This window comes from Xenopus laevis, chromosome 6S (assembly GCF_017654675.1).
Source record: "Xenopus laevis strain J_2021 chromosome 6S, Xenopus_laevis_v10.1, whole genome shotgun sequence".
Classification (NCBI taxonomy): Eukaryota; Metazoa; Chordata; class Amphibia; order Anura; family Pipidae; genus Xenopus; species Xenopus laevis.
This window is the reverse complement of record NC_054382.1, coordinates 59,145,313-59,158,221: the sequence shown is the minus strand read 5'-3', so window position 1 is coordinate 59,158,221 and position 12,909 is coordinate 59,145,313.

Genomic DNA, 12,909 nt, shown 5'->3' with positions numbered 1-12,909 from the left:
GGCAGTTCAGTGAGGGGGTTATTTATTAAAACTTGTTTTTCTCTCATATTTGATCAGAAACAAACTTGACCTAAGTCCCATCCATGAATTTGGCTAATTTACTAATATTTCGGATTAAAAAAATTGGCTAAGGGGGGGGGTGTGGCCTGCATGGAGAACTGCTAGGACGTGTGCCCTGTGAGTCCCGGCCTGGGGCGCCAAAAACAGTATGTTATCCTGATATAACCCGGCAAATAAGTAAGTTTTCAAGGACACAAGTGCCTCAACACTGCAGCTGTTGGATCTGATGGTGCGCAGAGGCCGCAGCAGAAGTATAGCCCCGGACAGAACACCGAAGCACACCATGTCGAATCAAAATGGCGCTGACCTGTAGGCAAGCAGCATGGTGCCGGATAACCCAGCGGGAGCTATAGATGCGGCAGTACAAAGAACAGCATGGCGCCAGATAACCCAGTGCGGCAGGACAAAGACTAGCATAGTTCACGAGGGAACCCCTGCCTCAGCAGCTGCATAAAGTTGAGCCCAGGGATCCCCTAGGAGCAAGTTCCCAACTGGATGACACACCAGGGAAGGCCCCATCCTACGCCATAGCAACCCAGCCCACACATACACCTGAGCCTTCGGAACCGATGCTGAAAGAGGTTCTCAATGCCATTACACTAACCATACTGTGCTCATGGGAAAAATAGAAAAATAGATGCAAAAGCTAAGGGAGAGAACTGGGGAAGCAGAGAGGAGGATAAGCGATCTAGAAGACTCCACTGCCCCCATTCCAGGCCGCCTAACTGCTGCAGAAAAGCAACTTGCGATACTGGAGAATAAAGCAGATGACCTGGAAACAGGCTCAGAAGGAATAATATTAGGATTCTGGGGCTACCTGAAAGGGCAGAAGGGGCTGCTGCACCTTTGGCCGGCCAACTTTCTCAACAACTTTTACAGTAGAAAGGGCTCACCCCCGCCAGGGGCCCCTCCACGACCCTTAATAGCGAGACTATTAAACTACAGGGATAGAGATGCGGCACTGGAGGCAGCCAGGAAAGCAGGAGAGCTCCAATATGAAAATCAAAGGATCTCAATTTATCCAGGTTTTTCCATAGATGTGAGAAAACAAAGAGTAAGATTTACAGAGACAAAGAGACTTTTGCAACAAAAGCAACTCCCATAAGCCATGCTTTCCTCATTCTCCCCACGCAGAGAATGAGGAAAGAGTTTACACAATTGCTAGAGGTGGTGCAACACAAGGCAAGCATGTATTCGGGCACACATGCAATACACGGGCTCCCAAACTGACCTGTCTAGGACAATGATGTACCGTAAACACGAGCAAATTCCAGTTTTTCCTTTTTATCTTACCAAAGACAGGTAACAAATTTCCATTTTTTGTTTGACTAGCGGGATATACTACCAGTGCACCTATGTTGCCCCAGGTTAGAGGGCATCGGAGCCAATAAAATCACCTTCATAGATGCTGAAATTACCTTCTGCATAAACAGAGAGATAACAGAATGAACACGGAATACAATTTCCAAGTAAGGTAATGCAGAAGTGTCTCAGATTCTCTGATTTTCATAAATTTCCAATTTAAGATGTTTCTTCTATTATTTTGATTTGTTTTAATTCACAGTGATTCACATTGTTTATATACACGTTTGCTCACATTGACTCTTTTGAAAGAAACATTTATACCCTTGGATACACTTACAAGTTTTGACACAATTATGAACCAGGATGGGACTTGGAAACATTGTTGCCAATGTTTTATTATCAACAAGAAACTTCTTTGCTTAGATATTGAATGGAGATGAACACAACTGGGACACTTGTGAAATAATTGAATGTAATTAGTGGGCATTGCTGTTCCCGCCCAACACCTCCCACATTTTCCCCACCCATAATGCACATTATTTAACACGGAACAGTGTATAATTGTATAGGCTTGATAAAGGGCCCTGTGAGGCCTGAAACGTTGCCACTTTTTGTCTGCTAATATGTTCTGAGCCAATAAAATCACCTTCTGAGAAGCAATTCACTTCAGTGTGCTGCAGTATATTGGACTATTGCATATCTTCCAAGAACTGACAAACAAATTACTCTTCCAGTAGCACCTGTACTCTTATGGGTGACTTCAATGCAGTAGTGGATGCAGATATAGACAAATTTCACCCCGCCCCCAGAATATCATCCTTAAATAAGTGGATGAATACATTCCAATTGGTAGATCTATGGTGAGTGCATAATCCAGGCGTAAGGCAATTCACATGTTACTCACCACGTTATAATAACATGTCCAGAATTGACTTGGCAATTGGATGCACAGAGCCAATGGGTTCAAAAAGTTGAAATACTCACTAGAGGCATATCAGACCACTCCCCCATCCTGCTAACCATGTCAGCCTAACAGACACCGGCTGATAGAATCTGGAGGCTGAGTCCCTACTGGGCCAAGCATGAACAGCTGCATGAGTCCATCCAAAACAGCATAGAAACTTATTTAGCAACAAACAAGGATGAAGTGCCACCACAATGTACATGGGTTGCGTTTAAAGCTTTTAACATTAGTAACATTAAGGAGCTGACAGACGGCTACCAAGCTGACCTAGCACATAAAACCAAAAAAAGACACAGGAAGCGGAAAAATTATATGTAGAACAACCTTCTGTGCAAACCCAAACATTATAGCTGGACAAACAGAGATAGCTTAATTTAGCCAAAGTGGAGCTTACAAAAAAATACATACTCTACCAAAGAGCAATATATTTGAGTATGGGGATAAAAATGTGAAACTGTTAGCTCTACTATCTAAAGAAGCAAACTTCTGTTCACACTTGCCATGGTGCCTATGGCCTGCCGTATAAAGCTTTCACAGGAAGTGCAAGGGCTAAATTATCTCTATGTATGTGGATGACACTCTCCTTTACCTACCTAACCCGCATCAGGCTCTGTCTAGGGCATTATCCATAATAAACACTCATACAAAGTACTCAGGGCTGAAGATTAGCTGGTCTAAATCAGTGCTTTTTCCCATTGACTCCCTCCCACCTGATGAACCTCTAAACATTCACGGCCTTTAGTGGGAAGAGACCTTCAAATACTTGGGGATATGGATACTTATAGACAGGACCGCCATCAGAAATCGCAGGGCCCCGTATGACAAAATTTCCTGGGCCCCCTGGGCTGCGCCCACCGCAAGCCCCACCTACAGGTCCGCCCTCCCCACCACACAGTAAAAAAACAAAAAAAATATTGGTGGCTAGGGTTCCCACATGTTAAAAAATAAAAAAGATATTGGTGGTCAGGGCCCCCACCATAAAAAAACATTTGTGGCTAGGCCCCCCCCCATTTAAAAATATTGGTGGCCAGGCCCCCCCACATTATAAGAAAATTGGTGGCCAGGGCCCCTTAAACGTCCATGCCTTCCCGAAGTCAGCAACTCTCAGAAAGATGGGGGCCGGCTAATCAAGTAAGTGTGGCATGGCTGGGGCCCCCCTTACCCTCGGGCCCCCTACAACTCTCCCCCCTGTCCCCCCCTGATGGCTGCCCTGCTTATAGACCTCACAAAATTTGTAGAATTAAATATACAACCCATATTAAGATATATAATAAAAAACGGGAAGCATGGACTTATCTTCCTCTCACCCTACTAGGTAGAATGAATCTAATCAAGATGATTATCCTTCCAAAACATACATATGTATTTAGGCAATGCCCGGTTGGGATAGACAAAATTATCTTTACTAAACTTAAAAGTATCATTCTGGGCCTGTTGTGGAATTGAGCCCAAGGCATTAACACTAAATCAAATGGAGGAAATAGCTCCAAACAGAGCACAGAGAACACTTCTAGTTAGTCTTTGTATGTATGCCAAGAAAGCGATAGCACTAAAATGAAAAGCTAGAGGTGGGCCAACGCCACAGGATTGGGAACAATTTATTAACAATCCACTCCCATTATATAAACTAACATACATGAGAAGGGGGTGTCTGGAGAAAAGGTCTGGGCAGCTTGGACAGAAGATGATCCAGACATAATTAACATCCTAAACACAATATGGCAGCTCCTCTTAGGGGATGCCCTCCAAGTATATATCTCACCAGGCCAAAGGGTTTCTAATGACACATATTAAAAAATTCACAATAGGGGGTGTTAAGCATCTGTACAACTTGTATTTGAAAAATCTGTAGCTGAAATAAACCTATTTTGCTCTGTACTCTGAACCTGAATGTAAAAATGACACCATTTTGGTTAAGTTTGTTATGTTTGGTTTATTGGGGAAAAAAAAAAATGGCTACATTTTTTTAAAACAGTTTGAGTTTTCTAGTGAAATCCACAACACCCCAAAATTCCCAAAATTCATGAAAGTTAAAAACTATTTTTAAAATTTTTAAAAGGACAGCTGCCATTGACATTTACATGAATTCTTATTTATTATCGAATTTAGACTATTAGCAGTTTTGGGGAATAATAAGTCTTGAAAATGTTTAATTTGATTGAATGCGCTATTCCTTTGATTCAAACTATTCAAATTCGACCAAATAAGGACCTATTTGATTAATGTAAACAAAAAAAAAACAATCTCTGTGTGAAGCTGATTAAATGTGTGGGTGCTATATTAATAAAGGATAATAAATAATATACAGGGCCTCCAATAATCAAATTGTTTAGCTGATTATCATAAAAGTGCATTCTGCAAACTCATGCATTTTTATTAGGACACAAATAATTATTTCTATTCAAAGTACATAGGTTGTAAGAGTTCCACTTTTGGATTCTTATATTTTATAAATATGCTTAAATGAAAAATAACATTTCATACATTTCCTTTTACTATGGGTAAAACTGAAACTTATTTTAAAGTTCCCTTTCAGCAATGCTTAGATTAAAATTCATATTGCTCTTCCCCCTTTTTTTGGGGGGGGGGGGGTTCCAGCCTGTGTCTTTAATTTGAACTATGTCACTTTCTTTTGGAAGTTGCTTTGGGCTATCCGAGTCTATAGATTCTACCTAATTACTATTGTTCCATGTCATACTTTACTTTCTTACAAGCGTATTAAGTCTCTTTTATTCAAATTATCCTTAATTCACTTATGTTTTATTCATCCAATTTCCATTATGTCCACTTAAAATCTATTTTAATTTTTTTAGGTTGCAATTCATTGCAAGTCCAAAGATCTCACAGAAATCTCTTCTTTCTTGATCGAAAGCGGACCTATTTGACCCAAAAAAAACTTCTGGTTGGTCTTTTTGAATTTGAATTTCAAAGTTTTTTCAATTCGAAATTCGACCCTTGATAAATATGCACCTTAGAGGTTTTCCAATTTTCTTTCGTTCAGCTGTTTTTTCAGTTTTTTTGTTCATACTTTTTAAATTTGGATCTTTTATTACTTTTCATGACATTTGTGGTTTTAGAGTTTGTGAGTTTAGTAGTGGTTTAAAAATGCACCACTAAAATGAGAATGTTGATAAATAAGCCTGTAAGGGTAACCCAACATTTTTCACCTACAGTGAATATAAAGTTTCCTTGTCCTTTAAAGGAGAACTAAAGCTTAACTAAAGAAATAGGCTAGAAATGATGTACATTATGTTTTGGATTTTTGTACCAGCTTAAGGCAACCACAGACCTTTAACAGTGAAAATCTGTGTCTCCAGAAACCAGTGCAATAAGCATCAAAATGTAATAATCAGCCCTATAGCATCAGTTTATATTACAGGCCAATCTCATTTGTGATGACCCCTAATCTTAGCTTCTCAAAAGCTGCTCAGAGCCCACTGAGCATGTGAATGTCACAGTTTTCAAGATGGTGACCCCTCTGTGACAAGTTTGAAGTCCTGGATCATTGCTGCTATTGAGAAGCTGAAACTTTAGGCTGGTGCAATAAGGTTAGTATATAAAATATGACATTTTTAGCCACATTCATTTTTAAGGATTAGTTCTGCTTTAAGATTCACTGTCATCTGGTATGGTGCCTATGGATTGGAGAAAAGCTGATGTTATTCCAATATTTAAAAAGGGATTACGATCTCAGCCTGGCAATTATAGGCCAGTAAGCTTGACATCTGTGGTGGGCAAATTATTTGAAGGCTTGTTAAGGGATCACATTCAAAATTATGTCCTAATGAATGGCATTATGAGCAACAATCAGCATGGCTTTATGAAGGATAGGTCATGTCAGACGAATTTGATTGCATTTTATGATGTGGTAAGTAAGATTCTGGATAGTGGGGGGGGGCAGTAGATGTGATCTATTTGGATTTTGCCAAAGCGTTTGATACTGTGCCCCACAAACGACTGCTTTCTAAACTAAGGTCTGTTGGGCTTAATGAAGTCGTTTGCACGTGGATAGGAAACTGGCTACAGGATCGGGTACAGAGGGTGGTTGTTAATGGGACATTCTCTACTTGGAGTAAGGTTCTTAGTGGGGTCCCCCAGGGCTCAGTATTGGGTCCACTTTTATTTAACTTGTTCATTAATGACTTAGGGGAGGGTGTTGTAAGTAATGTATCAGTGTTTGCAGATGACACAAAATTATCCAGCCCAATTAATTCCATCCAGGATGTGGCATCCTTGCAACATGATCTTGACCAACTGGCAATCTGGGCAGCTAAGTGGCAAATGAGATTCAATGTTGATAAAAGTAAAGTCATGCACCTGGGATGTAAAAATATCCAAGCCACTTATACCCTTAATGGGACTGCACTAAGCAAATCCATTATGGAAAAGGACCTTGGAGTCCTTGTAGATGATAAACTTGGCTGTAGCAAGCAATGCCAGTCGGCAGCATCAAGGGCAAATAAGGTCTTGAGCTGTATTAAAAGGGGCATAGAGTCAAGGGAGGAGGGGGTCATTCTTCCACTGTATAGAGCACTTGTAAGGCCCCATCTAGAATATGCCGTACAGTTTTGGTCTCCATCACTCAAACAGGACATTATTGTATTAGAGAGGGTACAGAGAAGGGCAACTAAGCTGGTAAAAGGTATTGAAAATCTTAGCTATGAGGAAAGACTGGCCAAATTGGAGATGTTCACGCTGGAGAAGAGGCGCTTAAGGGGTGATATGATGACTATGTATAAATATATAAGGGGATCATATAATAATCTCTCTAATGCTTTATTTACCAGTAGGTCTTTCCAGCTGACACGAGGTCACCCATTCCGATTAGAGGAAAAGAGGTTCCAGCTAAATATTTGGAAGGGGTTTTTTACAGTGAGAGCTGTGAAGATGTGGAATTCTCTCCCTGAATCAGTTGTACAGGCTGATACATTAGATAGCTTTAAGAAGGGGTTGGATGGCTTTTTAGCAAGTAAGGGAATACAGGGTTATGGGAAATAGCTCATAGTCCAAGTTGATCCAGGGACTAGTCCGATTGCCATTTTGGAGTCAGGAAGGAATTTTTCCCCCTCTAAGGCAAATTGGAGAGGCTTCAGATGGGTTTTTTTGCCTTCCTCTGGATCAACTGGCAGATAGGTAGTTAATAAAAAAAAAAAAAAAAAAAAAAAGAAGGTTGGACTCGATGGACATGTGTCTTTTTTTCAACCTTACTTACTATGTTACTATGTTACTATGTAAGACAAGGACGAAGATTAATGTAAACAAAAAAAAAACAATCTCTGTGTGAAGCTGATTAAATGTGTGGGTGCTATATTAATAAAGGATAATAAATAATATACAGGGCCTCCAATAATCAAATTGTTTAGCTGATTATCATAAAAGTGCATTCTGCAAACTCATGCATTTTTATTAGGACACAAATAATTATTTCTATTCAAAGTACATAGGTTATAAGAGTTCCACTTTTGGATTCTTATATTTTATAAATATGCTTAAATGAAAAATAACATTTCATACATTTCCTTTTACTAGGGGTAAAACTGAAACTTATTTTAAAGTTCCCTTTCAGCAATGCTTAGATTAAAATTCATATTGCTCTTCCCCCTTTTTTTTGGGGGGGGGGGGGTTCCAGCCTGTGTCTTTAATTTGAACTATGTCACTTTCTTTTGGAAGTTGCTTTGGGCTATCCGAGTCTATAGATTCTACCTAATTACTATTGTTCCATGTCATACTTTACTTTCTTACAAGCGTATTAAGTCTCTTTTATTCAAATTATCCTTAATTCACTTATGTTTTATTCATCCAATTTCCATTATGTCCACTTAAAATCTATTTTAATTTTTTTGCCTTTTAGGTTGCAATTCATTGCAAGTCCAAAGATCTCACAGAAATCTCTTCTTTCTCATGTTTCATTTGTGGAAGGATTAGCTGATTCATTGAACGTCCTGTATGAAGAGATTGGTGCCATCTTCCAATTGAAATAACTCCTTACATTGCACCCTACAAAATAGGTCCTTTTAAGGTTCACATATTTTTAGTAGTCATAAGAAATGACTACAGCAGCTGGTAAGATAAAATGTACCAGGAGGCTTAATTCTGCATTACTTTTAGGAACTTTTGCTGCACTAATATTTTATCCAAATCTTTGAATCTGGACATAACATTAGAACATTTGCGATTATAATGTTTATCATGTATGTAAATTTATAATCTAAAATATATATCTTTACAATAAAGTACTGCTCTATTCTATGGGGCATATTTATTATGCTGTGTAAAACAAAATTCACCGAAAAAAAACGGTATAAAAAACTGTTCAAATTAATTATCAAGGTATATGTAATTTTACTCCATGCAAACGCCAAATTTTACACCGTTATTTTACATTCCGGTGGAAGTCACTCTAAAAAAAAAATGTGTAAAACTTTTATGCCTTTTTTAAACAGTGAAGCTAGATGATGCATGGTGTATACATTTAACTGCACTTGTATTCCGAAATTATCAAGGTGCAATACCACTATATCAACTCTAATATGTGTTGACCATTCATGCTGTAGGAAGCTATAGAATATGTGTCATTGCTCTTGTTCATAATCTCTATGTGAAGACACTATAGCCATATGTGACCTATAGGTGGTTGTTGGGTTCACTTTTACACAGTCTTCCAGAGACATCAACCAAATTATCAAAGGCCAAGAATAAAATTTTGGTTTGAGCTCAAAGAAAAAATATTTTCTATCACAGTTCTAAATGTTTTCCTACTTTCCAAATTTTAGGAACATGTTTATTATGATGTTGTTTTAAACTAAATTCGCTGAAAAAATGGTGTAAAAAGCTGTGTAAATGGCGATAGTGTGTAATTCTACGTTATGCAAATGCTAGATTTGACACCGTTATTTTACATTGCTTACAGCAGCAGTCGCATAAAAAAAAAATGGTTCAATATAACCATCAGCAGGTAGCATTTACCAGAAATTAAACACAAAGGAAATCACATATTTTTGAGGCTTTAGGGAAAAGGAAATATGCAGCTATCCCAATTACAGCAGCCAATTCTATAAGATAGAAAATCAGATCTATTTGAAGAGCCATCAAGAACACCCTCTCCATACTAACACTAAGGGGCAGATTTATCAAAGGCAGAAGTGAAGATTTTAATTAATCTTTGTGTACTTCGACTAGGGAATAGTCCAAATTTGATTTGAATTTGAAATAAATTCAAAAATTCTAATTTCGAAATTTATCATGTACTGTCTCTTTAAAAATGTGACTTCGACCATTCGCCATCTTAAACCGGCAGAATTGCTGTTTTAGCCTATGGGGAACCTCCTGGAACCTATTTGGTGTCAATAGGTGGACTTTGGAAAAACTTTGAATCCAAATTCAATCGAATGTGCTATTACTCAAATAGACCTATTCAAATGAAAACAGACCGATTCGCCAAACGATTCTTCGATTAAAACTTTGATTTAATTTCGGTTGGTCTTTTTGAATTCAACGTTTTTCAAATTCGACCCTTGATAAATCTGCCCCTAAATTTCAACATTTTCCAGATAAATCTTTCATAACTGCCACCCATTAAAGTCATTTGTACCAGGTGTTTAAGTTGAAATTTACTTTAGTGAAAACATTAACTAATTTTTCTTTGGGTTATGTTCAAATCCAAACATCATAATTTTTCAGTGCATTGTGTTTGATTAATATGAGATAAGAATTATAATATTTTACTCAAGCCTTTTTCTCAAAGTCCATTGGAATGTACAAAAATGAATACTTTGTTCTAATTAAGGCAAGAATTGCACTACAATGTTCTCAGTGTATTTGTATCCAAAGACTAATTTGCATTGGCAGTCAATTCTATTGTTCTAGAACAATTATCCTGATTTAGATAACTTATTTGATCAATATCAATTTCTTTTCCCCAAGCTCAACATACAATGTACTCTAAATAAAAATGGAGTTAATCAATTGAGCTTTGTAAATTTCCCATATGTCTTTTGTTTTGCATGTTATGGAAATTAAACTTCTTTTAATAATGATGAAATTTAATTTCTATATATGTACATGTAATCGTGTATGTAAAACATTCATGACATTCATACACATTTACAGTACTTTTAAGACATTATTGTTGATTAAATGCCATATAAGTGCTACATCCCTTGTGCCCTGGAAAATGTTATTTGGCAATATATAGAAAAATTAAGCTGAATGAACTGTCTGCAAAACCTTTAAGAAGGCAAAAATAATAGTTAAGCACAGATTTTCACAACCAAATCTGAATGTACAATGTACAATAATCTATAACTTTACCAAAATCAATGGGAGAAGGGCTGCATTAAAGTAGCAGTGGGCCCAAAGTGAAGAGCTCATTGGTGGGACCAATCTGGTCCAGTATACATCCCCAAAGCCTGAGCCTTGCCTGAATGCAATAACATTCCCCCATGGTCATAACAAATTAAACTCTTAGCTGACACTATTACTCATCCTTTAGCCTGTGCATTGATTTAAAGTATGCATATGTATTAACTATATATATAATGGGATACAGAACATATTTGAATTTATAATTTTTGCCTTTCTTAATTTTTGTATAGCATGAAGTAATTGTAGCAAGCTTTCCATTGATCTTCATTGGTCAAAATGTTGGACTTTTTTCATTTTGTTTTCTGTTTAATAATATACTTATTCTGTATGCACCTGCCCACATACAGTGTACTGTACACCAGGTTGGTATGCACCCATCTATAAGTCTGGTGGAAGGTGTCATAAGTCGTTAGCTGTTCAGATGCGTTGGCCACAATGCTGGTACATGTCTCCTTTAGTCTGAATGTTCAATCTTTGCTTTTAATCTTTTTAATGTGTTTATGCATTTATAGTTATTCTGCTATACCAACAATTTCTAAAGCTAAAACATACAGTATATGTCTGGATATGAACTATAGAGAACTTCTTTTTAACAGTTTTATGGCCAGTGAAAGTAAACTGTGAGAACACTGCAGTAATGTACAGATTAAATGGTTCCAAGGCAACTCAAAGAGTTTCATTTTTTTAAGCATAGATATGCATTCTGTAGTTGCAGCATGTCCTCTGTGTCTCTGAAGCCATTGATCCACAGCTTTTATAATGAACTCTAATAATGACTCTATTACTGCCAGCATCCTGATTGGTGCAGACTGCCACAAAATTAGCTACAAAGGAGCGAGCTTGTCAATATTAATTCTGCCACAGAGATTACTTGTTATGGGAGAACAAAGGTGTTCTGGCTTGAGCTGAACAACTTAACTCCGTGTTCCATAAAATTTAAGCTGCTATTGATCTCCTTCTTGTATTGTGTGGAAGGATTAAAAAACACACATTCTGCCTCTCTCCTTCTTTCCCTTTCTCTTTCATTTACAAACATAAATGCGACCATGCAGACAGAAATACGTTCAGTCACTATGCTGCCTTCTCCTCCTCCCAATCTCTCTCCGTGCTAAGAATCATTCAGCAACATGAAGCAAATTAAATCAATGAATTCATCCTAGCAGATGGGTGCTTTAACAGTCAGTTAGCCTTTAGATAATTGAGGCGTTGACTCAGGAATCATAAAATGGATGGCTCATTTGTACATTTTACTGAAACAGATCACTAAGGTTAAATAAAAAATCCCATTTGTCAGGCAGTAATAAATGGCCTCCCCTTCTGCAAACAGCTCTGTTTGGTCTAATAAATACAGGGATGTTACAGTGCTCCTCCCTTGATGGGGTTATGGCTTAATGAAACGGTCTTTCCACTGCTTGTTTTTGCCTCCTCCTGCACTGTGTGATAAGTAGCGAACCAACAAAGCTTGTAATTACAATCTTACAGAAACCCGGCCAATCTGTATATAAATCTCACCATCCAATTACAAGATGTAATAATTTTGCAGTCAAGCTGGTAATGAGGTCTAATACTCATGCATGTGATAATTCCCCCTGGATGCTGACTCTATCAGATGTTGGCTTTGTAATTATACTGGCAGAAAATCATTATTTCATGTTCAGCAGAAAAATGAGGTTGGTAGGAAGTTAATTTTCTCTATGCTCTGTGAAGCATAGACAAAATTGTAATGATTTAATCATTATAGTTATCCCTTTTGCAATTGACCCACATTACTCGTGTAGAAACATTGGCACATTTAAAAGTCTCTGTTACCAGATAAAGCATGCCAGGTATGCGTTGATTTAATGTAATAATAACCGTATACAATTAAACTATTAACCTGTATGATAGCAGGCAAAAAAAGCCATGCTTTTTACGTGTTCATTACTTAGCCATAGCATACATGATGAGTCTGTCCACGAGAGATACCAGCAAATGAATCATTTCAAATATTATCATTTTAATGTGGTGTTATGTATAGCACAGAACATAAAATCTTTCTACAGAATCCGTTAATTCAATAGTTGATTGCTCTACAAAACAACTATATTTTGTTGCTCTAGGTAGCAGGCATAGCAACCCATATATCTAATTATAACATAATATAATTTTAATATTTCAGCTAACTACAAAAAGACAACTGTCTTAGATAACAGTTTCAAACAGCATCAATATCTGTC